The sequence below is a fragment of the Zonotrichia leucophrys genome, chromosome 1, assembly GCF_028769735.1.
Source record: "Zonotrichia leucophrys gambelii isolate GWCS_2022_RI chromosome 1, RI_Zleu_2.0, whole genome shotgun sequence".
In the NCBI taxonomy this organism is placed as follows: domain Eukaryota; kingdom Metazoa; phylum Chordata; class Aves; order Passeriformes; family Passerellidae; genus Zonotrichia; species Zonotrichia leucophrys.
In genome coordinates, this window is record NC_088169.1 from 99564681 (window position 1) to 99590170 (window position 25490).

Consider the following 25490-nt stretch of genomic DNA (forward strand, 5'->3'; position numbering starts at 1 on the left):
TTCTGTCTGAATTCTCCAGCCTCAGAACAAATGCCCATTTTCTATTCACTTCAGCCGGGTGCTGTCTCTTCTTTAATTAAAGGTATTTCCCTGAAAAAATAAGTTTTGTTTTTTATTTCATTATATGTTACCAGCAATAATTTTCTCTCCATAGTATTACACTCTCACAGGCAATGATGTGGTGAGAAAGAGTTCTGACATGCAGAGCACATGTGCAGGAGGCATGTGATAAACATCTTGTAGAATCACACAGGCCTTAAAAATATCCAAATGGGTAAGAGGAAAGCAGGAATGCACAGCAAAGCAGGATAACAGTGCCAGCTAGTTTCTGGTGTAGGTATGATGAGTTTAATGAACCCACATAAAAGCTAGGATGAGAACATGTGTTTGCTGTTAGGAGCCTGCCAACCACACTGTGCTTACAAAACAGAAGTGTGGTGGCCTTTGTTCATTTATTTTATTGTGTTGTGATGAGCTTGGGCAACCCCCATGCTGGCAAGGTGGATTGTTAGAAATATGAAGTACAGATACTACAAATGAATGGGGAAATATAGTTGTCAAGATCTCCTAGAGAGGACATCCCTTAAAGATATTAAAATATTTTTTCTAGGAGAGAGGCATCATAAAGGGACTAGAGGAGAAAGCAAAGTGATGAAAGAAACAGACCTGTGTGGAAATATCCTAGTTAAGGAAAAAAGCACTCAGAGGGAGCCCAGGAAAAACACAAGATTCAATCAAAACTACACTCCAGTACTTCTTAAGGAAAGAAGTAGGTTATGAAGTCTACTTAATGATGCCAGAGAAAAGCTTTGCTTTTACTTCTCAAAAAGATTAGTGACTCTAAAGAGGATGTTTCCTGACAGGGAGACACAATACTCATAATTATTACTGTAAAGGAAACAAATTGGGTCAACATTTTCTTCTCTAGACTTGCTTATTGCAGGGATAAAAGAATCAACGTGATGGAGTGCAGAGCAGTTGCTGGCAGGGATGGCTAGAAGGAAAGGTGCCTCCCAGCAAAGCACACCAGGCCAATGGTGCCAGTGGCGTCAGTGGGAAACCTAAGGTCCAAATGAGAGAGTAAGGACTGCCTATTTCTTGTCCTTTGAATCCCAGTCCATTATGGAATGCTTCATGGACTGCTTAATTATAGCTGTGTCAGACAGAGATCCTATGATCCCTTCTGCAATTGTTCAACCCTGTACTGAAGTTTGGGGTTTCCAGACTGCAATGTGTGCTCTCTATTGCTTCAAGCCTGGAACGAACTTTCCCTGTTAGGGGATATTGATCTGGAAAACCTAAATCTGTAGCAATCAGCATTAGTTTCTTTTTTTCCCTTGAATCTGATTCTTCATTCCAATTTCTTAGACTTCAGATAGCAGTTCCTTCAAATGGCTGACCCCAGATTTTGCATATGAATTTTTGAATTTTCTCAGATGCTTCTACCCACTTTTAATACATTAATAGTAAATTCAATATGAGAAGACTTTCAGAGTTCTTTGAAACATGAAGCTATGTGTCCCTGAGCAACAATTTTCTGGAAAAGATAAGCAGAGACCAAAAAAAGAAACGAGGTAACAAAATCAATGAATTGTACTATGTGAGGAACAAAAATTGAAAACTCACAGTCCTGAGTTGTAAAAATGTCTGAGAGAGATGGAGAAGGAAAGGTGGTAGTGTACAGCAGCTTTGCCTCTAGTCTTCTTGCCTGAAAAAGGGATGATCTAAAGCAATTGTTAAAGTTTGTTACCTGTTTTGCTTGGAAGTTTCCACACTTATAGGAAAGCAGAAAGCTAGGCTCAGCATTCACATGTTTTGTGCTAGTAACCCCTAAAAAGTTTCCACTGGATGATCATGACATCCACTAAATCTGTTTTTTAAAACCTGTGATCTTGGGCAGTAGCCAGTAGCCATAAAAACTCACTTCCAAGAGCACATGGAAATGCCAAATAGCTCTTATCATTCTGCAGTTGCATTCATTAACAGTTTAACTTTGTGAAAGCATTATTATGATTTATAAGATTCAACAACACTGACACCTACTGAACACAAAATGCTGAAGTCCTGGTACGGCACAACATGTGCTTACACATAGGAGAACATTGCTTGGCTGCAGTTCAAACTTACTTTAAGTATTTATGCTCTTGCTCCTCTTAGGTTTATCATTTAAAGTTCTGACACATCCTCAGAAAAGGTTGCTCTTTGGGTGTTTCTTTTTTTTTTCTTGCTGGCTAAGATACTAGTCTGTTTGAACTTTTTGTTTTGAAGAATCAGAACCAAACATAAAAGAAGACACTGACAACTCTACAGTCTTCAGCAGCAGGTTAGATCACTCAGTGCCTCATGCTTACAGCTTCACTGTCTGTGATAGTAATATGTGGTGCTGACCTGTGTCTGTTGCTAGAAGTGTGTGGACTTTCATACCTTTGGAACATTTCTCTGTGAAATAAAGGTCCATTTAGGCTCTGCCTTTGACTGTGCTCCAATAACAATAAACAGTGGCCTCTTCCATCCCTATCTGCTGGGTTGCCTAGGAACGCGTTGCTGGAGCAGAATTTGAGAGATCAAGTTTCTTATCTGCTTTTGCAGGCAGACATATCATAATCACACTCACAAATGTACCAAGATCCATCTAATGAACCAGCAGATGCCTTGCCTTTACTGTTTCTTGGGGAAGGCTTGCTCCATGATACCACATTCCCACATACCATGCTAGCACACCATGTCTTTGATCACGCAGGTGGCCTTTCCTCACTTGTGCTCCAGCCTGAGTTACTCTTTCAAACATGAGCCACCAATATTTCAGGTGACCTAGGTGAAGTAATACTAGGATGCAATGGCTTCAGGATTTATTTTCCTATTGCAACTGTCCCCCTTTCCTGTTCTGGCAGACTGTGGGACTGTATTAGACTTTCCTGTCATGCTATGGATCACAGGCATCCTCTATCCATTTTAATTTTTGTCACTTCTAGCTGATGAGTACCAGCTTAGAGACAAAAGTCTTATATAATCTAGTGCTAAATGTCTTACACACTGCACTACTAAATCTCACCCTCTCTCTTTGTATCCCCAGACCATCAAGGCCATTCAGCTTTTTCACATCCGAATTTTGTTGGCTTTAATGACATATCCCAAACTTTTTTAATCTAGGGCCTAGTGAAAATACCAATATGTATCTGCTTCAAGACATATTATTCATTAAAAGGGAAGTGTTGAAGCAAGAAAAAGATTAATCCTTACCACCATTGCTTTCCATTCCATTAGCCTTTACATGCCCTATGGCTCTTCTCTAACCTCTCCAAATACAGGCGGTTTTTTTCTCCATCATATGGACAATAGCAAATATTTTGTGATGTCCAAGAGATTAGCTCTACTGCAGTTTTTTGTCAATTTATCTACTAGAAAACAAAGCTGCCAGAATAATCAATTGGTGCAGCCCAAGCTGACTTTCTACCATGCCCCATTTTCCATTGAATTTTGTTCCATACTTGGTCATAAAATTTCCAGACTCAGTCAGAAAAGTCTTGCCTACATTTGAGGTCACATGACAGAGTGAATGGTTGTTCAGATTTCTTTTAATACTTTAGAATACTTTATTCTAAAAAGAGGTATTACACTCTGTAGAGCTATAACCTTGCTCTTGAGCTTTTCTTTCAGGGTCACAGCAAAAATGTTGAGACTGGAACTGTTGTCTTTTGCCCATATACCCTAACGCTTCCCTTCTTTAAAAATAAAGCAGTGCATTTGGGGAGGAAAGGAGAAAGGCACTTCTGATTTTTTTTTAAGTCCCAATCATCCCAGTATTTCATGAGGGATATATGGGCTATGCATTTCTCTCACACTTTTTATACTTTTTAAGTAGTTGAAGAATTTTTCCTGATTTTTATCCTGAGCAAGCCCCTTTTGGGTTCATCAATTTTCAAGACAGTCCTATATTTCCGATTGAGCTACAAGTTTTTCCATTCCTAATCAACTTTTCCAATATATCTCTTCTGAAGCATTTATTTGTTCAGTGAAAACTGTAACTCTTTCCAAACATTGTTTACCTTGTGCTTAAGAAACAATTTACATCTTAAAGGTTTTTATCTCTTTGTTTAAATGTTTTTATCTCTTTGCTTTGAAATTCCCAGTGTCTTACACTCATTTAATAAAGACTTTATATTTCAAGAGAAAAAAACTGACAGCTTTAACCATCAATTTGGTTATTTTTTCTATGATTTTAAACCACAGCAACTTGGGCTAAAGCTGTTTTCCTCATGCAGCTTGATCTGTAGGCTATTCCACATCTGAGCCCCACTCCTAATGCTTCTTTTTCCCATCAGGGAGACAGGCACCATAATCACTTACTCATAGAATAATTTAGTTTGGAAAAGGCTCTAAGGATCATCAAGTCCAACTGTTAACTTCCCACTGCCAAGTCCACTATGAAACTATATGCCTGAGTGCTGTATCTACACATCTTTTAAATACCTCCTGGGATGGGGTCTCAACCACTTTCCTGGGCAGCCTGTTTCAATGTTCCTTCTCTAGTAAGCTGCCTCCAAGGACAGCACTCCTTTTTGTGTCTTTGCTCTAATCATAAATGTGACATCAAAATTACCTTTCTTAATTTCCTTCTAAGACCTGACGGAAAAAAGACTGACTAGAGAAAGGCAGAAAAGATAGAGAAAAGGTAGGAAAACAGTGTCTTAGCTGTAGAATTAAATTGAGTTGATATGTAACTGTTTCTTTGTTCAAATCTCTGCCTAAACAGAAGAGACCCTTTCATTTCAAGGTCTAGAATATTTGATTCACATGGCACTGTTTTATATTGGTTAAAACCCTGTAGCTGCTCTGTAAAGAAGAGACTTTGCCTCTAATACCAAAACAGGCCATTATGCCCTTTCTAGATCCCCACAAAGACAGGAATGGTTTTGCACAATGTCTCAAAACATGTTGGGCTGGAATTATAAAGCAAATATTTCTAAAATCCTTCTATACTTCATTCACCCACTGCACACCAATAAATCTGGCAATTTAAGGAGGTCAAGAGGTGCTCATGCACATTCTAAATTTATTCTTTCAGAACATTTAGCCTGTCCTGTATAGCCTCAGTACTTGCATGATGTTGCTATGACACGTACGCTAACTATATTCATATTGAGAAAAACCTGCTTACTCAGAATATTGTAATACATCTTGCAGTGACAAATCTGAGGAGAAAAACATCCTCCAGTGTTAACCAGGATTTTAAAATTGAAGATGCTGCTGAGGGCACAGAAGGAGTGCACAGGTCCAATCTTCAGTCAACCTTTGCAGCAAGAAAGGTCTTTCTACCAACCTAGCCTAGGGATAAGGACAAGAAGATGCAAAAGCACTGTTTAGAGATTATGAAAGGACTAGCAACCTTGCTCGTCCTTTAACAGAGTGCAACAGACTCCTCTTGTGGTTCTTTGTATATTTTTAAGATTATTACTACTTGTCAACTCAAAAAAAGAACAGTTTTTCTAGCCTGCAAGATAAACTCAATTAAAGAAAAAAGCCAAACCTACAATAAGAAGCTATAAAATTATCAACTTGGTGTCTCACCTTAATTTCAAACAGTTGCATAACTGGATGTAACCTTGCATTTATTTTCCATTCGGAGTTTTTATGTCATTTTTCATTGACATTTTAACTTTCTGCCATTTTCACTTCTCAGGACATGTGTTTTTAAGTACAAAGACTGCATTTTTACATTTAGGAGACTAAGTAAAGCAAACAGAGAGTGAATTATATGTCAGGAGAGTTTCCTATATCTTCCCATTTCATAAAAGAAAAATATATATCACTATGGGTTGCAAATGAACAGAGTACAAAATGGCTGCTGCTGACTCTTGACATCTGTTTATTCCCAAAACAAAGCTATAATAGTCTCACAGCCAAATAATCACAAGGTTGGTTTTGAGATTTGATTTAAAGTGTTAAATGGGGGACTAAAAACAATTTTGAAGGAAGACTAATTACTTCCTTAACTCTCCACTAGCTTGAGAGACATATATAATATAATATGGTGTCTAATACATTATGAAATTGAAAAGTGCAAGCAAAAACAAATTACAGTTGTTTGGCTCCAGACACCAAAATGATGCAGATCTACAATAAATCAAAATATACCAAGGTCAAGCAATCTCTGTTGTTGTTTTGGTACCTTTCATAAAATGCTTTGCAAACATAAATATTTTACATACTTCAGATAAGTAATACAGACATCTAAAAATATCACTAAATTGGTAGGTGATAAACACAAAAAATATTGCATTATAGAGGACAGACTTGAACAGACAGGGTCAGTTTAAAAAAGAGAGATACCAATTTGTCTCAGAAATGCAATAGGATCACAGAATGGTTTGGGTTGGCAGGGCCCTTAAAGATCATCTAATTCCAACCCCCCTAATTCCAACACTGCCCACTAGACCAGGTTCTCAGAGCCACATCCAACCAGGCCTTGATCATTTCCAGAGTAGGGGCATCCACAGCTGCTTCTGGCAACATGTTCCAGAGCCTCACCACTCTCACAGTAAAGAATTTCTTCCTAACATCTAAGGTAAACCTCTCCTTTTTCAGTCTGAAGCCATTCCTCCTTGTCTTATCACTCCATGCCCTGTAAGAAGTCCTTCTCCAGCTCTCCTCTAGCCCCAATATGTACTGGGGCAAGTGCTCTAAGATCTCCCCAGAGTCTGCTCTTCTCCAGGCTGAAAAACCCTCTCAGCATGTCTTCATAGGAGAGGTGCCCCAGCTCTCTGCTCATCTTTGTAGCCCCCCTCTGGACTCACTTCAACAGGTCCATATCCTTCTCCTGTTGGGGCCCCAGAGCTGGATGCAGTGTTCCAGGTGGGAGTGCAGAGATACTAAACACTGCCAGTTCCTGCGCTGACCCTTAGGAATACCACTTGTGGGAATCCATAACATCAGAGGGTTTTGGGAAAGCTGCAAAAGGCAGGCCTCAGATACAGCAGAACTATGATTGGAGCTTGTTGGAGATTTTTTCAGGGATGGCTTGGAAGGCAGCTGTGGGAGACAGGTTCTCACAGCCTGTTTCTGTAAACAGCAGAGGTTCTCAGGTTGTTTTTAATTACAAGTAAAAGTGACAAACATGAAGGCCTTGAGAACCTTGCATATCAGAGTTCTCAGGCAGCTTTCTCATAACAGGTGGATGTTCTATCTTTGGCTGTTTTGAGAAAGCAAAAATAATTTTGAGAACCCAAATCTTGTTATTGGAAACATAAGGAGGAGTTGGTATGTTGGTTGGTATCTCTGACCTATTGTGAGCTCAGATTTTGCAATATGCATGAACTTAATTAACACGGTTATAAAAAGTGACTGATTGATGAATAAACCGGAGTTGATGCTGATCAATAAAAGGTGGGTCTTCTCCCTCCATCTTCAATAGGAGCTAAGCAGTAGTCATAAGATTGGTCAGCAGAAAAATTATATAAGAAGTAGAAAAGTAAGGACAATTAGAACAATGGTCTGTCTATTAACACCTGTCTAAAATAACTCCATAAGCTACAGAAAAGTCTATCTAGCCAGATGTTAGAAAGTTCTAAGCTTAATAATGGAGCTCTGTGCATTGTGTTTTAAGGCTTACAAGCAGGTGTTGTATTGGAAATAAGCAAGCATTGTTTTAACCAAAGGTACGTGTGCTTATGGTGATTGGATAGAACTACTGTCAATATGCTTTTGCTTTGTGTGATTGGGCAAAAACATTTTAAAGTGAGTTGTAACATTAAGTTCTTTGTCTGCTGCCTGGGATATGAGCTGATGGCATCTTCCCATTGTCATAACCATGCAATGAGGCTGATGCTGGAAAATAAAACAGCTTGAGATGCCTTCCCCAGCAGTCCTGCCCCTTTCGTGACTTGTACAGAGTCCTGGCCAGCAATATCACTCATCGCTGCTTTTCATCAAGCCACAACTCTTTGGGTGTGACCGTCCAGGCGATTCCTCAACCACTGAGTGGTCAGTCCATAAAATCCATGTCTCTCCAGTTTACAGACAAGATGTTCATGTGGGACAGCATGAAATGTTTAAGTCAGATGATGTTTGGTGCTCTTCCATTTATCCACCGTGAGATCCACGTCATATCACCTAGCAGAGACAGGAGGGATGGACAGAGTAATCTAAAGGATTCCTTTCAATCTTGTCACCTACAATTTTATGGCCGAGTTCTTCCTTTATTGGATAAAGATTGCATATAAACACCAGAAAATGTAGAAGTCTGGAAAGAATTTGAACACCCAGGTATTGGAGCATAAACAACCTCTTAACTAGCACACAAAGGAACTCTTCTCACCAGCAAGTCAATTTGCAAGCACCCAAATCTTACCTCTCATGGGGAAACATCTGGTACCAAAAAGAGGATAATTTCTTTTTCCTCTAGTTAAAGCTCACACACCTGAGGAAAAAAGCAAACACTGAACACAGATGGCACCTCACATTTTACTCTTGGAAAAGCATGAAACTGTGAGAATTATAGTGTTACACCCACATACCTGTACTGCTTTCTTTGGCCAAAAATGACCAGGATAATCCAGCATCAGAAATCCAAATTGATGATGCTAATATTTTGTTCTGACAGTGGTTGTTGACCTTTACCACTGACAAAGGACTGCCTCCTTCAGGTTGGCCATGAAGCTCTGTGGAGCAATGAATGTGGTGAAAATATTCCTCTTTAAGTCTTTTAAAGCTCACCTACCTTTCTGGTTTTCTGAACCTCTGACCTTGATAGCTTCTCCCTCTGCTCAGGTACCATCTGTATTCACTTGCTACTGCAAGAAATCCACTTGCCACTGCAGAAATAATAGTATTTGGCAGTTTTCACCTGATTAAAATGTAATTGTGTAGGTGAAAGAGATTTGGGGGTTTGAATTCAAAAGAAAAATAAATTCCATTTGCAGAGAATTCTTGATTTTTTTTTTTCTTCTATCATTAAAAGAAAACTGTCAAAAATTTTAGAACTTTTTCAAGTGCTTCTTCCACTTCTTTTCTACATGACCTGAATATGACCCAAACTTGCAAAACAATGTTTGTCGTTCCAAGACTACAGTTTTTATGTAGGCTTCAATTCAATTCACTAATTTTTTTTTAAATATTCATTTTTATCTATAACTACACAATTCCCACAAAGTATTTTTGCTAGTCTTATCCTAGAGTGATGGAAAAACATGGTTCATCAGTATTCAGTGGTTCTTCCCATTGAGCTGTGAATCCTTATTTCCTTTCCATGTGTGGTTCTTCACAAAAAAACCCATATAAAATCATCTTTAAAATGCATATATCCAATCTTAAAAGTTTTGATTTTACATAAAACCTGGCAATTCTTTCTGAAGTATGTATCTACTCTATTATTTCTTATTTCACTTTAAAAACTAATTTAGGGCACAGGTAGAAACCAGACTATATTTCATGAAAATCATGCAAAACTCCCACTGACATCAACTAACCCCAGATTTCATCCATGTGTGAAAGTCCTTTGGAAGCAGTTCTCTGTTGGACAGGGGTGAACTGCTGAAATTGGTGTGTTTCAGGGAGACTGCTATAATCTGTCTACCCAAAATACATTCATCCTGTTTCATCTGATGTTTATCACATTCCCCTACTCTAGAATTTCTTTCTCTCCTGAAAAATTTTCCATTCCTTGCCCACACGAGGAAAAAAGCTTCCTTCTCATCAGGAATGCTATACTTAACCCTTGATATTTCTTCTTTAATTTTTTCTGTCATATTCCATCTAATAAGATTTTTGGCAGAAAAAGGTTACCTTAGTTCTTATTACACTAAGAAAGTTTAAAGAGATGCTCTCAAAACTCACTTATGGGTAATTAGGGAAAGAAACAGACAAAAACAAAGAAACAGATGTTAACCAAAGGGACAAGGCACAAAAAAGACAAAATGCGTACCAAATATTATGCCCGTGCAAAAAAACCCCACTTCTGTTCACATTTGAATGCAGAAGTGAGAGTAAGATGGATGCCATGCAAGTGTGCACAAGTATATTTTACAAGTCCCAAACATCTACAGCACAAGATCTTCCCCATAACTTCTGTAGAATATATGCAGCAATTGCTTATACAAAACAGCAGTATTTTGAAAGTAAATGTAAAATCAATGTCCTTTTATAATGGGTGAATTTGTAAATGAGATTATCAGAACAGCCTATTAAAATGTGGTCTGTAATAAAAAGATACTGCATAATCTCCTGACAGGAAGACAGAAATACAGTATGAAGGCAGTCATTTGGCAGTTTGCTGACACTGCTGTCTTTTTTCCCAAACTGTTCTCTGCATCATGCAAACATTTTGAGAAATAAATCCAATATTATTTTCAGTTCCTCTAGTTTTTCTCAGATTTCTTTTATGGCAACAGATATTACCATACAAAACATTAAACTACCAATCATACTAACTTAAACACATCACATAAAATTTAGCTGGCAGAAAGAGTAATAAAAATGGAGAGAGATAAAGCAGGGGGAAATAAACTACCAGGAGGAAGAGGGATCCCTGAGAGACAGGTCCTCAGCACCATCCCACAAGCTATCCCTGTATCCTCACAGACAATGTTCAATGCTTCACAGAGAACCAAACTGAAATTATTTACATGGGTCTAATACATGCTTCTGTGAAGACAATCAGATGACTAAACCAGAAGAGCTACATCATGGGGTTTTAGATTGAATAATGTGAGATGCCAGCAGCTGGTAGCTACACTGGTGCCTGGATTTTTGTGTAGGTTCTGTCTGGTCATGGCACTTCACTTCTAATCCTGCTGAATGGGGCCACAGCACTCCAGCAAAAAGGAAGATTCAGCACAGTGGCAATATTGGGTCCCAAACTGTCCTGTCACTGTGTGCTTGAGTTTCTCTCTCATGCATCAATTTCCTGCTGGACTTCAGTGCAGGTTTCTTCGCAAGATGTACAAAAGCCACACACTCATCCACTTCCATGGGCTTCTAGGACTTTCTGTGCCAATTTTCCCACAGCAGACATGGTTGAGCATCAGATATTTGCAGTTAAACCAAACTGAAAATTCTGCCTGTGAGAGAGGACATTTCCAGCTGCCTCCAACCATGGCAAATGTCCTGGAGGAGACAAGTTATCAGAATGCAAAATGCCCCATAAGTGCAGAGAAGATAGTAATTTTCTCTCTATTACCACACTGAGGACCTTAAAAATAATCATTGAGCAAATCAAGCCACCTGCCCCCACAATAGCAGGCATATAATGCAACATAATGTTGGGTAGTATAAGGCTCCTAAATTTCCTTAATGACTTTTTTTTTGTTTGTTTCTTTCTTAATTCCCAAGAACTTGAAACATATTGAATTTCAAAAAAGTAAGAAAAATAGAACAGAAACTGGTAATGTACTCAGGGTGGAAAGAAGGCTGGGTAATATATTCATTCTAATTGTATTAACCTTCCCCCATAATGAGAGGGGGGGGAAAGCCTACCATCTGTTTAAGTCATTAGTCAGTTCCATAATTAAAGGATTAAGATTAGCTCTAACAATTTCATTACTTTTCCTAGGAAACTGAACATCTGACTATTTAAAACTAGTCTAATGCCATTGAAAAGTGCTATTGATTAGTTTTATATTTCTTATGCTTTGGGAGGTTGCCATCAAGCCAAATTCAGTCCAATTGATTTATGCCAGGAACATTTCCTAAAGTTGAAACCATGTCCAATACACAAGGAAAATATTTTTGTCAATCTGATATAAATAAAAGTATTTCACTAGCATACAGTAATAGTTTAACCTGACATGTTCCTGATCACATACACTGCAGTTTATGATCAGCCCTATTTTGTATTTCCAACAATTCAAGAACAGTGATAAATAAAAGGAGTGAAAGGGGATGCCCTGCTCTTTTGCATAGCTTTTAAGAATTAAGCAATTAACCTCCTTTTAAGTCAAAGTGATTGTGGACTAAAACAAAGCAACAAAATCAAGGTGAGAAATGATAGCACAAGCCAAATCTACTTAAAGGGCCAAATCAACCTAATCTTGTCAAATGCCTTTTCCTCATCAGGGCAGCCCTGCAGCAAGGATTTATCTGAGGATCTACAGACACTCATTAATTCCATCAGTAATCTTGTAATATCAATACCTGATCATTATTTATTAAATTAATTTAATTAGGATGGCAGATAACATCTATTATTTTATTTGATCTTGTGCCCAACATTTCAATGAGATGTTTATGTTGGCAGAATCTAAAGCACTGTTGTAGCTCTTTGCCTGGTTTAAGCAGAACTGAGTAAGAGCCTCAGGAGAACAGTCTCCTTCAACATGAGCAGTTGCTTACAAGGTCTAAGGGGTAACATTTCTATAAAGAATACTTCTAGGTTCTTGTATCTTTTTTAACAGTGCTTTTATTCAAATCTTTCATCATATTTCTTGGAAGAGCAGGTGAGGAATCCTGAGGTTACCCCCTGCTACCCACCACCAAGGCCCTACACCATCTACAAGCTGTGTTCCATGTAACTGAGCACATCCATAAACAATCCAGGGGGCAGGAAATGTAACAATGCTGATATTTGCCTGTAAAAACAAGCAATTCTTGGCAGTAAAGCTTAAAACCATCAGTGAGTAGTTCTGGAAGAATCTCACAATACTCAAGTGACCCCAAAGATGAAGTGGCTGGTGAAGCACAGGGTTCTTAAAAGCAAAGTAAGGCACTTGAGATAAAATAGTCTGCCTATCTATATGTAGATAATGAATGAGTTTGCATTAGCTATGAGCAAAAATTGTGGATACCTTTCAGAAAATGCCAGCAGAGTGGTCTTTGGCATATTTCAGCACTGTCTGTAAAAGGCCTCGAGAGAGGAAAAAGTATTTTGCCATTTCCCTAAGCCACCACACGCTCTTCCCACACACAGCATGTTGCAACAATCAGACCATGTCCAACAAAAGTGGAACTAAAACAGCATAGAGGGAAGGATGACAGAGAAAGACATGAAACTTGTTCAGCTGGAAAGGAACACACACAGATTAAACTTTGGCATTGAAAAGACATGTTCGTTTGAGAGAATATGACAGAGGGCAAGAAAAAGTTGGTACTGACTGTTGTCCAAAAAGGTGCATAAGGAACAATCATTCTCCATAATACCAAGTGTTCTGAAGATTGACAAGTCACCACTTTTAAACAGAGGAACTGTTTGATTTTGGGGGACAGTGTGTTAATGTATGGTAGAACTCAAAGCAGTAGGATACTGCGATGGTTAAATAAATTTAAAGAGTCTAGCCAAGCTTACAAAGGCTAAGTGACTATTAAATGACTATCTGGATGATATTTCTAATGCAGGCTCTGGTTTAAAGAGTGCTTAAGTCACTGTTTGTCGAAAGCTGAGACAAAACAAGGAAGATAGTCATCCATACTTTTTGAGGGTGTAAATGGCTAACCTTGCTTAACCTTGATTATCAGGATTTGAGTGTTTGAATCTCCATTTTTATCTACATATATTATATATATAGTAATATGATGTTAATTATTTAATTAATATATATTAATATAATATTTTTCTCCCTCTCCTTATCACACAAAATTCATGGTTTAGACTTGATATCTGAAGCAGGTGTCACACCTTAAACAGATTTTTTGGACTACATTCTTTATTAGCTATAAGGAGAGCTTAAGTACTCCTTTTATACTGAGATACCAGCACCTAAGTATCACGTATGAACTGAATTCAAACCCTATTAGAGCACTTATCTCACTTAATGTGTTTCTATTCAAACACAAGGCAGACAGCATGAACATCATTTGTGGCCAATGGAGAAAAAAATGGTATTTGTAGAGCCCCCTCATTTTAACTGTATGCATTAACAAATTCAATCAAACATACCATGTCGTAAAGCCCCCAGTCCCCACCCCTCAGGATGGAGGGAACAGTGTGGGCAGCTCAGATGAGATAACCATTGTGAGGTTTAAACACTGCATCAGGTGAACGTTACCTTCAATCATGTTTAAACAATTCAGAACAGGCAGAAAAATCCCAACTCCTTTCCTAGAAGCAGGAATATATTGCACCCATAAAGTGACATGTAGCATATGAACGTATGGGTGTGCACAAAACATTCCAGCTCCTGCAGGGATTATTTTTCCTACTTCACCAAGAAATGGAAACAAAACTCAATGCAATTCTAGCATTAGTTTGCTATAAATTCCTAGTCTTTAAGCTAATGGCAAAATAATGTTCCTCTCATTAGTTTAATGATCATACCGTGCTTAATACAAGCATTCTTCCCTCTTTTTTCCCTCTTTCATTAACTCAGTCTAATAGTTGCAGACAATTTTCTTTCACTATGAAGCTGTCAATCTTTCACTTGTATGTAACATGCCAGTCTGTTATAGTACAGAATTAATGCAGTGCATCTATCAGACTAAGACCTCTTTTCATTTACTCGCTCAAAAATTAGTTTGAGCTATCTATAATGATGCATGTTAATGGAGAACATTTTAAGAAGAAAACATTTAGATCATTTACAGATTTTCTTTTTTAACTATGATACGTGCTTCCTTGTCAGTGTTTGACTTAGAATAAACTAGCTGACACTTGGAAAAAAGGAAAGGAAGCTGAAACTGATGCAGAGGAAAGTCCCTCAGCTCCTACTGAGCTGGCTGTTCCCTTGAGACACTCAAAAGAAGACTTTTACTCATGGCAGTATGCAGTAATATAAAGCAGCAGCAAAGTTTCCTTCTCTCATAATGATGCAGATTCTTCTTAGGAATATGAAAAATTAAAATAAAATAGTGAATAGTTTATATGATAGATTTTAGAAGAAATCACCATGAATTTCACTGAAGGGATAAGGAAAAAGAAGTGCTAACAAAGGATGTGTCCAAGAGCTGCCATGTGAGACCCATTAGAAGCTTAAGACCTCAGATATTTATAGGTTGACTGGAAATGTGGAGAAACTTTATTCTAGGCACGGGACCTATTCATCCTTTCTGTTGGGATCTCCTACATTCAGTGGTGTCACATCACCTAAGCTGACTTGCTGTGAAAGGACAGACAGCTTGCTAAGCTGGCTGTGAAAGGACAGCCCTGCATTGCTATTGACACTCTGAGTTTGCATTTCAGGCCCTCAGCTGTCTCTGACACCTTTCTGTCTCTTGCTTGTGTTTATCCCAGCTTCTTCAGAGCTCACAATGCTTTAAAAGAGCAAAAATTTATCTTTGTCCACAGTCCTGCCTCTGGTCAGATGCAACAAAGCTGCTGTTCTTTTCTTCAGTTCTTTACAATAAAGGACTTTATTAAATGAAAATCAGCAACTGGTGAAAAAATACCCATTTTTTGCCTTAGCAAAATTTAAGGGCTTGCTGTGCTTACTCCCTTTGTTCTTCTCAGAGGCTGGCATTCCCACCCAAATCTGTTTGCTTCTTCCCTTTTTCCATGAAAGTTTACATTAAGACTGTCCCATTTAACTTTCCCCATTGTTTGTTTTTTTCCTCCCATTTAATGTTTAAGAAAGAAATGCTTCTAATTGTCCATACTTCAAGCAACCAATTCAGAGACTCTGTATCAAACAGTGTTCAGTCAACCTGTCAGTAATTTTATTACATTTTGGCTTTATAAAACGAGGTGCTTAAGAATCACTGCTTCAAAACTGGTTTTGAGAGCTAAAAGACAGTATTCAGCAAACGGAGAAACAAAAAACTTTGTTAATTCTGGACTGTGACATCTTTTGAAACAAGAGGCACTCTTCATCCCTAAAATACATACTAAGGGCCAAAAAACAATCCTTTTCAAGGTTGCAGAACGTGGAAAGAGAGATACTAAATGGAATTAATATTTCAAATTTCAGCTGTTCTGTCACTTATATCAGGAAAAGGAGTGGGGCAGGAGACTGCCATGACCTGAGTCTGGCTCCCTGATCCTAACATCAAAGCAGGCTGAGAAGGGTCCACAGGAATGGGAATAACAGGCCATTTAGCTGGTTCTGCCATTAATGTCTCAGGCATCTCTGATGCTGCAGGGGAAAACAGGCAGGGAATAATCCAGTTACTCATCCATCAAGACACTTTGTGCTCTTATGAAATGGGTAAATGACCTGGGTGCCTTGTTCAGCGCATGTGAGCCTACCATTACCTCCTGTCATTTCCTAGAGCATGGGCAGGCTTTTAGCTTCCCTCGTGTGGACAGCATTGGTATTTTCTAAGGCTGGGACCAGTGCTTTTGTTACAAGGTCAGGGGTTCCTTGCCCTAAAAGCACAGAAGCAAACCACCAGCCAGCCCCAAACACCTCTGACTGAAGGGAGATCAGAAACAAGCTACCAAGAACTACCAATAACTCTATCATGTGAAATGCACTGAACCCAAATAACCTTATTTGGGATTTTTTTGCTTGTTCTGAATTGTTTAAACATGACTGAAGGTAACATTCACTCTCCCCTTGCAAATACTGGGTGAGGGTTTTTCCCATTTCTCCAAACAGACAGATATTCACACTGCTCTGTCTTTGTGGAGCTGAGAACAGATCAGGCCATTCTCTCACACATTGTTTCAACCAAACTGATTCTGAAATTTTCATGGGGCATTCAAGAACAAAGAAAAGGGGAATTAAATAAAATTTACTGTCTGGCAGGGCTGAAGAGCCCTTTTGAGACATGTTTCCATCACTTCCCCCTGACATAGAGCTCTGGTGGCTACAGCAAGGTCTGAGTCTTTGTGATCAACTAACCTTGTCCTTGCCCTTCCCTCCAGACCTCAGTCACTCCTTTCAGCCCCCTCTATGGCAAGAACATAAGCATTTTGGATGGAATTGATCCATTCCCTAATATTTTTTTACTTGATCCACCAGTGTCACTCACACAGAGACTGGTTTCCAGCAGGGTCTGGAGGAGCTATTCCCATTTCTTCCTTGTCTTTAAACCTTTATCTCTCACCCCTCTCCTCTCCTCTCTTTTCCCAGGCTTTGAGAGCAGAATAGGATTTCCTCTGAAATTCACAAAATTATCGTTATCTCATGATGTTGCAGGGGCCAGCAGACCTTGGCTCTGGTTTTGCCCTGCTACGTGTGCAATTCTCTTCACCCACAGCGGGGAGAGCAGAGAGAACCCAGCCAAATCCTGACCCCCTTGTGCCTGGACCCCCAAAACTAGGATCCAGCTCCCACAGAGGAGCCCCCTGAACCAAACCATTACTACACAGTACCTCAGAGGAAACTGTTCAAGCCTGATTTTATCCCATTCAATGCCACTTTGAATGCCTGGGAATTTATTTCCTGTATGTAGCCTGCAACTGGAAAACAATCATTCAACAAAATCTCAGATTATTTCAGGCACACAGCTGAAAATGAAACACACAGCAGATTCTGGATGATTCCCCACACCCTACTCAAGACCAGACAAAACTGGGCATGCAGTGCAATCCACACTGTGCTCTAGGCACTGCTATTCAGAGGTGAAGAATACCAATTCAAGGGATGCAAACTTTCAAATAGCACCTTTTTTTTTTTTGCCTTCTTGCATGCATCCCTATTATTTTAACTTGCCTTTTACACTGCAAGTCGTCCATATGCCTATCTTCCCAAAACATATCACATTTGGCTTTTCTCAACTGACTATGTATAAATATATTTACTTTAGCAAGTTGACATGTGTAAATGTCACTGTCTGTCACAGCTCACTGCTTCTGTCTCTTTCCAAAGACAATGTAGTGCCATGAGAAAGGTCACAGGGCTGGACAGCATTGTGCTGCATCATCTGTGTTTTCCTTTCAAACTGAGATGGACAATAAATGCATGCCTGCTGCTGGTGTGAGGAGTTAGGAGAAGATCAGTGAAGGAGGACAATGTTCATCTCAACAGTTTTCAGACTCACAGTGCCAGTTCCCAAAGCAGCTGAACTCTGTCAGAGTAACCAGCGCTGAATTAGGAGGCAATTCAATACTTATATTTTCATAAGGCTTCTCTTAAGAAAGAAGATGCTGAAGCCATTTAGGAGGACTTGCTCCTGGATTCATACTGATTTGTTCCACTACAAATTAGTGTTACTCAGGTATTATTGAGAAGAAAGCTGAGAATGAATCAAAGAAACTGCTTTTCATCCCAGTGCCAGAGCAATACAGCCTGGAGCACAGCAGACATGAAAGAGAACAATGTGCTTAGTGAGATATTAAAAGGAGGACCTGTATGTATCTAGTACTCTCTTTTCCTTTTATGTGTGTATAACTCTCCTGCAAGCTTGAGGAAGAACAATTATTTCCCCAAAGAGACACATGCGCCATCTGCAAAATATTACAGGAAATGTGTGACCCTTCTGGACAGACCTGCCCTCAGGAGCAAAAGGCACTGAGTACTCCAATCCTGTGGGATTTGCTTAGAGCAGAACTGTGGTCACCAAAGGTCACCAGGCACAGCACATGACCTGAGCTGTTAGCCATGGCCATGGGTGATGAGACAAATCAGAACAGTGTGGTGGCACTTCACTATAATAAAGGGTTAGAGTGGGAGGCTCAACTGGCAATGAATAAAAGGAGAAGTTCTAAGAGAACACAAGTGAAACAGTGTTTACAATATGCTTTTTCCTAAGCACAAAAGTGATTGCTTACTCCTAAATACCTTTTCTCAGCATTTCCAGTAAGGCTTAGGAATGATGGAGTTGCATGTTATTGCTTAAACCAAGGTCAAAGAAACTACTGATTATCTTTTCAGAGGCAGACTTTTTATTCTATCTCTTCTCTACCTGAAGTGGTGTTACCAAGAAATTACCAGTATGCAGTTCTGATTGACTGCTAAAGCCAGGCAACCACATTAAACTCTCTGTGCTCTCACCCACTGCCACCAGGTTGCTGCTGTGCTTCACCCACATGTGCTGCTGGAGAGTGAGCTTGTGATGCAGCTCTGCTCAGGAGATGGACTGAGAGGCAGGGACTGCACACCTGGCAGCTAAAGAAAAATGGGCTTTTCAGCCCCCTCCATACTTCAAAGAAAAGCGGGAAGTTTCAAGGCCTGCAGCACTGAATGTTTGCCATTTGATGGAAAAAGGGCTAGGATATAGTCAGGTCAATTTAAAATTGTTACCAAGTCCCAAAACACTAAAATGCCTCAAGATATTGTTTGCAAGAAATCCTTTATACTTGATTTGAAAGCAGTGTTGCATCGTCTGTATAAAGGCATGTTATTTTTTATCTGAAATCTGTGCCATGCCTAGTATATTCCAGCAGGAGGTTTTGTGTATGGTGCAGCTTGATTTGGGAAGGAGAAGTCGGACTGGGGAGCCCTGAAATGAGAAGAGGAGAAAAGTAACTTCAACAAATCTTCTGTATGGCAAAGCCCAGAAAGCAAAGAAAGAGCTTCACACAAGATATTCAAGTAACTTCAGAAAATCACTCATTGCCTTCATGTAGCAGATTGCAGTACTTCAGCAATGACTTCATCCCTGCTGAGAAAATGCTGAAAGAATCTTTAACAGGAGCAGGTTTGTAAGCCCCTTAAAAATTCTGGCCCTTAGGAACTCAGAGTGGATGTTCTTTGCTTCTGTAACATGCTTACCATTCATCCTGCGCTCTGCAATGATTTTGAGCCACTTCATTCTTAAAGTAATGTAATGATCTTAGCTGCAGGAGAAGTTTTGTTAATGCAAGTACTGGAGGTCAGTGCCCGTGATGAGCAGAGGGAGAGCCAACGTGAGGCTGGCAGATTGCTTGGCACATGCACCAGGGACATGTGAAGCCTGAGCTGAAGCAGCAGGGAGGGAGAAAAGCTGCTAGAGGAGGCTCTGGGAAAAAATCAGGACAGTTATTGCTCCCTTCTCATACATACCAAGAGACACAGTTTTGCAAGTTGCCTTTCTTCAATCCACCAGGATGGCTGCTTTGGGGAAAAACACATTTAACAAGTGTGCTCAAAATCACATCTTTTAAGCCTTTTTTAGCTGGAAATTCCCTATTCCTTCCCCACTGCCAATTCTCAGACAGGTTTTTAAACAGCTGTTTTTAAACTTTTGACACTTCAGGCTTCTCTGAGAGATGTGATGAAGTTTCTGTCTGTATCGCTTGCTCATAGTCTGATCTGCCAGTCTGGTCAAAATTATGGACAGTTCTTGTCCTCATGGCAATCCTTTATGCTCACTGGATATTGTCCTAAAGCTTCTGCAGAAAAGAGATACCAGATATAAAGAGCACCATTCATACAGCAGCTAGATCCCTTTGTCCAGCTATTTAATAGCATTTCTTTAACCATCTGGTCTCTTTGAACTTGTCCACTCTGCCAGATTAAGAAAAATGTAATTTAAATGAATACCGTTAAAGATCTAAATTAGTAGGCATTGACTGAATGCCACAAGCCAATGACTACAACTAGGAGAACCCTTTGCAGTTCATAACTTACCTTGTTTTGTTCCTGTTCATATATTATCCAGAAAGGACTTTGATTTTTACTAATTTCCTCATTATTCAAGGCCCTTCAGGAAAAATTAATGCAAACATATTTCAACATATGGATTCTGTCTGTGGGCTAATCACTTCTTCTAGGTCTTTGACTAACTATTATTTATGGCCTGTGAGTTGTCAATTGAACAACATGGCATTCCCATGTCTTGGCTGGATGTTTGCACCAAGCCGTCAAGACTTTCTGAGAAGCAACATTCAGCTCTATCTGACATTTCTCATTGAATAAGCTTCAGGTCTGAGATATCATGATGAGAAACCAGAGTAGTAGAGGGAGGGTGGTTCTTGTTACCCAATTCATGCCTTGTGCCTAACCCAATTCTCTGCCTTACCAGTGTTCATGGATCAGAGCTATTTCCCACAGCTTCCCAGATTATTTATTCCATAACTTACAAGTCAATAACAAAATTATGTGTAGAGGCAGACCCAACTAAACAAAGGTTTATTGCTTTTTACCCTACTGCTCTCTTTCTTTGCAGTCCACTTCACCTTGTTTGGATGTAGCTTGGATACCTCCACATGAATGATGCAGATATAGCTTCAGTTTATTCCAAAAATGAGAAAAAGACAGCAGCAGTATTTTGTTCACTTACAACAGAGCAGGCAATGAACTGACCAAAACAAAATGAAGCCAGCAGGGACAGTTTCCCAGCGCAGGGTGCCAGGCTGGCTCCACTAGGTGCCCACTGCAACATCCTTGTCCTGTGAAGCCTCCCCAGCACTCGTATTCCTGAGTGCCTCTGAGTCAAATAGAGTTTCACATCAAAACTAAAGCATCTGTCCCTTCATAAAGCTATGATTTCTAAAAGATTTTGAGGAGAAGCAACTGGTATACCACCAGTTTCTGGGGACGTTTTATTTCCTATCTTTTCAAATTAGAAAAGTGGAAGAGACAGCCAAAGGGCTTTTATACCTTTTTACAGAGCAGTGATAAAAGCCACCAAAATCATAATAGCTGCCTGTTTCCTGTTTAAAATGCTCTTGCTTGGCTTTAGAAAAGACAAAACAACTCTTTAGTGTCATTTTCATCAGCACTGCCACCATCTGCACAAGCCTTAACTCATAGAGCAGGGATTTGCAGAGGAATTTTAACCAAAGTGGCGCCAACAGTGTGTTTTTAGAGCAGACAGAATCTAAGGATAAGGAATTAAACAAAGGAGCTGAATTGGTTGACCCATGATGCCAAGGCATCCCTGCAAAATCTTTCACAGAAAAGTCTGATAGGGGAAAAAGAAAAGAAAGCGACAAATTAGAAAAAAGTTTCCCCAATACCATCAGATCTGTTCAATGTCAAAGAATGAGACAGAGAAAGCATATGTATTTATCCATTGCACTGTTGAGCTCCAACTCTTTTTCCAGACTCAATCAATAATTTTTCTCTTTAAATTCCCCTGTCCACTGTACAGGAGTCAGCTATGTTTGTTTACCAGCAGATAACTATCTTAATTAGACTACTGTATTGAAGCTCTGTTCTCTTCAAGCACAGAAATAGTTTTGTTCCCTCTGGCATTGTTTTCCTTGGAGGTGTCTCTTGCTAAACGGAATCTTTTCCTGTTTAATGAAACAGACTAATGTAAATGCCAACCTGTAATCTTTGTGCTCATGTCACTCCCACTCAAGTGAAACTAGACAGGACCCAGTTAATTAGTACAAGCCATTAAAACCAAATAAAAAACACAGTTAACAGCCAGCTTATTTATCTCTAAGCATCTCATTTCCACAGCACCAAAAACAATTGGAATCAAGTAAAACGACAGCCAATTTTTTATGTTTTGACCATGAAGCCTGAGCACACTGCAGGCAAATTCTTGTAGAAGATGTAGCAAAGTGAGAAGCAAGTCCTGAGTTACTAAGTGAGCTTTTCCAAGGCCAGCACATGCACTGTGCAGGAACCCTCACAGCACAGAGCCCTGTGCCATGTGCTGCTACCAGAGCAGCGCTACTAAATCCCTGTGGTACTAGAGTAATTCCATCCTCATGGCTGGCCAAGGCCAGTTCCCAACACCAACAATGCTTGTCAACCCACGGGGAGCTCAGTAATGGTTCTGTAAGGGAAGGCAAAGCCTGACCCCTCTCTGCCACATCCTGCTGAAGAGCTGTTTCTTCCCATCCATAGGCTCCTGTTTCCGGACCCCAGCATGTCCATGCTATTCCTGTAACAAACACCTAAACACAGGGCGTATTAGGGGCACAGCAGCACCATCCTCTGCTTAAAGATCACACCTTACACAAACTCCTAGTAAGGCAGTGTTGGGAAGGATGAAAGTTTGACAAGAATTCTCACAGATATGTATGCTTAGCAGAAAGATTTTTGAATGTAGAATCTGAAGAAGGAATAGAAATGAAAGCAAGTGTTGATATAGAAGGAAAGCATTGCTGAGTCAGTCTTACTGGATAACCAAGGAGGCAAAGGGTATGTTTGTTAGAATGGGTTTTTATGACTTAAAGCAAAGGATAAACCCACCTCAAACAAGAAGATGTTTTTGCCAAGCAGAAAGATAGCACAGGCAAACAAGCCTGCCAATGTTGCAAGTAGAAAAAAGGTCTCAGAATTTTCCACTGCAAGAAAACTGAAACACAACTTCTAGCTTAAACTGTAACGTACTAACTTTTAGTGACTGGAGAATAGTAACATGAATATGGTAATTATAGTAGTTATGATAGGCTATAGGTAAAAGTTAAAGTATAGATTGGTTCTTCTGTATTAAGATGCTCAGCAAAGAAAAGTATATAATGCATTGTAACCAAAACCAAAGGGTCTCCAGGCCTGCCTGCAGCTGGAGCTGGCAGCTGTAGGCACAGGCTCTGTCACCCACGATCCTGGACTGCTGTAATGTGTTGGATACAATAAACTGCATTTTGGAGAGCAGCCTGGAGTCCTGCATCTCTCATTCCGGCTCTTACAAGGCAAGAAGTGCTCTTGAACCTTTGAGAAACTTGCTTTCCTGGAACGAATTTTCCATGGTCTTAGGGCCAGCACAATCCTGTACATCTGAAGAGGGCTATGAATAAAATAAATTTTCATTGAAGAAATCTAGATCTTTCCTCGTTCTCTTTTAGGATAAAGATACCAAAAGTACATTCCTCTTCCAATGTCTTCCACCTGCAGGTTAAATCTAGAAGGAGGACCTTCTTCATGAAGCCCAACTGTGATGATCAGTCAGTTCTACACCTCTTCAGGAATAAGGAGCAACAAGCAGCGCTACCAGAGGAAGAACCATGCCAAGAGACCCACCAAAAGAAAAACATTTTCACTAAGCCATTGACTGGGACAAGAGACTGAGGGGGAAAGGAGGGGGTTAGATTGTATAGTATAGTACAAGTAAAGTACAGTACAATGCCCAAGTCATGCCTTTTAAATCTGGGCATTTCTGTGAGAAACAAGTGGTCATAAAAGCTAACAGAATATTTCTGTTCTGAGCATGCTTTGATTGCTGCCATTTTTTTTTCTCAATGTTGTGCTCTTGCAGCCTGAGAAACTGTAGGCTTTCAGTGCAAGTTAAGAAGATTGGCAGAAATTCTTACTCTGTCACTGGCTTTTTGTGAAAATTGACTCCAGCAAACTGCTAGCTTTTTCACAGTCATAACCTAAAAATAAATTGAAGCAGATCAAGGAAGACAACATATCTAGCTCTGCAGAGCCACAGCCAAAGACCCTGGTTAAACAGCCATTGTGGTGAGTACTCTCCATCATTGCTCACCTCAGCAAAGTTAGGAAGTATTAAGAGGTGGATAATACTTTTCCACACAGTTTCAGCATCAACTGAAGCAGGGAGTGATGTCAGAAAAGCACTCATTTTAGAGTAGGCACATTCCACAGTGTCTGCACACTGCTTGTAACCCAGGGCGTCCACTGCACCCCTCCACAAACCTCTTGTACCACATTGGAGACAATCCAGCCTCCCCACAGCCAAGAGTTCTCCTTCCCCATGCTGTGCTGATGACATTCTAAATGTGGGCATTTTTCAGGTGCACTGTTTGTAGATGCTGGAAAAAGGAGCAAGGAGGACGATTTAGGGAACAAAAATGTCAGACTCTGTTATTCTCATTATAGCACCTGATCATTTTAGGGTTTTTTTGGACCTGATCCAGCAGCCCAATTGTTGTATTGTATTTATTAAGGCTATTGTGTACTAAATAGTAGGAAGATGAATAAACACATCTTTGTTTAAAAAATAAAAAGGCAAATTTCATTTTCTCAGCAGCCTTGAAGCTTCACAATTAATGTTCTTCAATTCAAACACAGCATTTACTCATCTGTCCTTTCCTGTAAAAAAATATGATAATAGAAATAGTTGGATATTCTTCAGCTGCTTCCCACTCCAATTTGCTTTTTAATTAGTACTGATTCCAGGAAATTATGTGGCTATATTTTTCAATACTGTAGCCTTTATGTGATGTGACATTACACAATGACATGATCAACAAATGCCCCGTTCTGGCCCTGGAATGCTGCACCCACATCCTTCATGCTTGCTTTACACCCATGGTCCAATGAATGCAATTAGAAAATGAGTAAGCCTATTTCTATGCCAGTCATGTCCGTGGGCACAGATGAGGTATGGAATCTAATGATGAAGTTTAAATGAGATCATATATGACTCCCAATAACTTGGTCAAAAGCTGAATAAAGTTAGCTTTGTTCTCAGACATCACCCAGGTAAAGAAGTTCTGTTCCACTTACATGTTTGCCTTGTTATCCTCCTAGCCTTTCTCACCTGCTAAAGAACTCCCCAGCAGTTCTTCAAAGTCTTGAAATTGTTCCCTAGCTTTGATATGGTGAATTTTACTAATTTGAACTGGGATCTGCTTTAATTCTAGAGCATTTACAATCCATTTTTACAAAACATGTCATTTATCTCTATTTTTTTCCCTCTTCCCTTCACACATACTGTGTGTACATTGGTCTAGAAGAAAGTGTCTAGATCTCAAGAAGTCCTAGAGGTAAGATATGACTCACAGCCATCCAGATGTGTCTGGACTCCAAATTCAGGGAGGGCACTTCCCTCTGACCCATCCCTGTGAGGGTCCAAGAGCATCCTAATTCTCTTACCTCCACACTGACTTGTGTTACACA